At 27.6% G+C, this 3,945-nt stretch overlaps 1 long non-coding RNA gene across 1 annotated transcript; it reads left to right on the forward strand.

Annotated features, from left to right (window-relative positions):
- Nucleotides 1–320: 320 nt before the first annotated feature.
- LOC124894889 lies at nucleotides 321–2,269 on the forward strand. Its single transcript, XR_007051412.1, has 3 exons — nucleotides 321–382; nucleotides 959–1,005; nucleotides 1,989–2,269. It is a non-coding gene; the product is annotated as an uncharacterized LOC124894889 (long non-coding RNA).
- Nucleotides 2,270–3,945: the final 1,676 nt, after the last annotated feature.

Below are 3,945 nucleotides of genomic sequence, written 5' to 3' on the forward strand. Positions count from 1 at the left end.
TATTATAGTTTATTAGTATCAGTTAGAATTAAAAGTGAGTCAAACTAAAATTAATGACTATGCCTTTAAAATCATAAGTGAATTAAATAGAAATTATTGTAATCTTTTCTAGACATATAGTTTCCTCTATAAAACCTACGAAGATGTAATTCATTTTCATTCTTCTCTTCTTCTCTGAAAGGTATGCGGCTTTTAAATTTATATATATATTCCTTTATTTTTAATGAATTGTATGTTTGTGTATGTTATGTGTGCGTGTTTGTTTATATTATTCTCATCACTCAATGTCATGGAGTTTGATTAAATCTTTGTAATTCTTTAGTAGGTAACAAAATTCATTTGAAAATGAATTTCTCTGTGGGTGCCACCATCATTATTCAAGGTAAAATTTTCAATCTTGTCCTTAAATCAAAATAGATTTCGGACAAAAATAAAAATAGAAAATTAGAAAAGTAAGATTCATTTTTATATATAGATTTTCTTATGAATTGTGGAATTAATGTTGTGATTTCATTTTGTAGTATTGTATTTGAATCTGTTTATTTATTTACATCTCGCCAACTAGTTAAAGTATTTTCTTTAATTTCTTATAAATCATATGTCTCATTCGATTTGGTCAATCATGTGAGATTATGGTTCTATTAAGGGTTTCAAATTTCTTGAGTGAACAATTTATTGTTTGATGATCTCTAGATAAAAAATAAATCTTAAAAATATAAAAGAGTAATTTTCATTTAATCTTTTTACCCAATTCTTAGATCCTAGAAATAACTTATACAGTTTTACCTTTTGAATTTGAACGAAGCTTTAGATATTCAATTTAAGATGTACAATTAGAGATTCAATAATCAAATTTTACATCGAACATTAATTAATTTTTGAGTCAAGCAAAATAATTTGAAAGAGGAAAGTAGTATTCATTTGATGATTGTTAGATTCACAAAAAACTTTGATGAAGGTGATTCATCAAAAACTCATGGGTTGACAAGTGTCGGTGACAATGAGGTAAGTATATTAAAATTTTTAATTACTTATTATGATTTGAGCTCTTATCAATTAATGTAGTATTATCTTAAAAAAATGATCTACCCATTATTATAGATGTATCAGGAAGTAGTGCAAGAGTTAACGTAAGAAACCTAATAAGCAGCCTCTAATGATGAAAATTAAAAGGTGAAAATAATATAGTAACTATAATGAAATGGAGAATTTGAAATATCTGGTGATTATATAGGACATGAATATCAAATATGTGGCCGAGAAATATGTGGTATTTTTTCTCCTCGCTAAGTCATTAATAAAGTTTCATGCAGCGTCCAAAGAATAAATCTACTGAATAGTTATTTCATTATTATCATAATAGCAAAGTACTTTGTTCAAAAAAATTTAAAGTTATTTTTATCAAAGAGAAAATGTGAATTTTCAATCTAATTTTAATGTTTTATTTAATGAGCCTTGAACAACTAAATTTTCAGAGAAGATTTATACCTACATAAATAGTCTTGTTATGTTGCATGACCCGAAGAATTAGCGTCGTTGATGTTATTTTGGTAGTTGTCAACTCGTAAACATATGTTTCAATAGAGAAAATAAAAAAGTATTTTTACTTGACATCAATCGACAATACCATCAATCATAATAGTGCTCAGCTCATGTAACATAACAAGGCTGTTTGTGTAGGGTATGAATCTTCTCTGAGTATTTAGTTGTCTTACATCCATGAGACAAAAAATTAGGATCGAATTGAAAATCTACATTCCCTCTTTAATAAAAGTACCTTGAAAGTTTCTGGAATGAAATATTTTTGCTGGTATGTTAATGATGGACTAATTATCCAATGACTCGTTCTTTGGACAATGTCATTAATGCTTTAGCAGGGAGGTAAGGTGCTACATGTTCTTTTGCCATATCTTTGATGTTCATGTCTTCTATAATTAGATGATAATTCAGATTCTTCACCCTATTCATAATTAATGTATCGTTTTCAGCTCTCGCCTTTTGATGCATTCAAGAAAAGATGAGGAGCTCAAGAACATCACATCAAGTCATTGTGTTAGAAATTTGGAAGGACGACTTAACAATCACAAGCAAGCTAAAGTGAAAGTACAAGGCTCCAATTGAAAGAAAATAAAAATATGAAGAAAATGTTTATGTGCTCAAAGAAGCTACTCTTCAAATACAAGTTGCATGCTTAAAGAGATTTTTATTTCATTAAGGACATTTTTGTAATAATTAGATTAGGCTATAAATAGTAAAGAATAGCCCCTTTAAATTCAGATTATTTTGTGATATTGAGATTATGTGTAAAACTTTTGTGAGAATATAATTGAGATTAAGACATTTGTTTATATTCAATGTTGATGAGATTGCGTGTTTGAGGATTCAATCTTCTTGAGGATGCTTTATAGTATAGGTGTTTTTTTAATAATTAGTCATCTACCCGAAATTCAACTATTTATCCTTCCTTTCACCTAAATCACACAAACACCTCATATAAGTGATAAATCATGAAATAAAGCATAAATTGTAAGTATTAAGTTAAATTATCTTCAAAATAAGGCATCAATGTTAAGACAATATATTAATACGAATGCATAATATTCCCACATCAGGGTCTAATTGCAAAGGAGCATAGATATATACATTGACGAGGAGTAAAATTAATTAGAGCTAAAATAAAAATGAATTACTGTTTTAATTTAATAAAGTCATGAAGTGTTTACCCTATAATGAACTTAGTTAAATAAACATATGTATTGATAGAAAGTTAGTAACTAGTAAGTTCCATAAACATAAATAAAAGTACAATCTACTTAATCTAATGCCCAGTTACTTGCGTGATATGATGTGATTTCATATATTAGGCTGTCAACTAGATAAGTTATATATAATAAAAAAGTTATATATAAAAACACCTAATTAGTATGTGCTAAAGATATAATTAATTTGATAAAATCATGAAATATTTTACACTTTAATAGTGACCTAGTTAAATAAATATAGGTGTCTTTAGATGGACAAAGTCCCGTAGGTATAAATAAACGTGTAATCTAATTAATCTGACACTTAATAACTTACTTAATACAATATGATTTCATGTTAGGCCGTTAACTGGCTAAGTTATATATAAAAACACACAGTATGTGCTAATGAATGTGTTTTATCAAATATTAATTGAAACTTAACTCATGTAGAAGCAAGTATTACGAGCAATAAACGTACATAAATTAATAGACATAGTAATTAAGTTTCGTTTACCCATACTTGATGCAAAATTTAAAAGTTATCATTTGCAAGTAAAATAATACATTTTCCTAAAAATTCAATTTGTTTCCAATATTTTTTTTTTGAAGTTTAATAAATCGAAAATAAAAAATGATTTTTTCATATTAATTCCGAATAATCTTTGGTCATGAACTTCCTAATGGAGCTTTTCTTTGGGGTGCACGGAATCCTTCCCTTTTCATTGAAAGGATATAAGTTTTTCATTTCATCCATCAAGTAGGAAAGTAGTTGGTGTTCACTCCTTCGTGTTGCAATTTTTTTTTTTTTTTTGCTGTTGTTGTTGTTGTAGGTGGGGGATATGCCTTGAAAAACTACATGAGGCAGCACCTGTAAGTCTCTATTTATCCTAAGTTTCAATTAATTACTTTCTCTTCTTACACTTCTTAATTCTACCTTGATCTTGATTTTTTATTTTTTTTTTTGCTAAAACACTTCCATTTGCACAACTTTTTGGTAATTCAAAAGGAGAAAACCATACATTAGGTTAATAAAGGGACAACCTTTCAGTTAAACAGTTGTGACCAGGAATGATTTTGATCATTATTCCAAGAAATCGAACGAATACACTCTTGTTCATTGTGTTAACACTTTATTTTAGTAATGAAACGAATGTACTTGAGAAGTGAATGATTTTTCTTAATCAAGGAGGAAAGAAGAATT

The sequence above is a fragment of the Capsicum annuum genome, unplaced genomic scaffold, assembly GCF_002878395.1.
Source record: "Capsicum annuum cultivar UCD-10X-F1 unplaced genomic scaffold, UCD10Xv1.1 ctg78126, whole genome shotgun sequence".
NCBI classification, from domain to species: domain Eukaryota; kingdom Viridiplantae; phylum Streptophyta; class Magnoliopsida; order Solanales; family Solanaceae; genus Capsicum; species Capsicum annuum.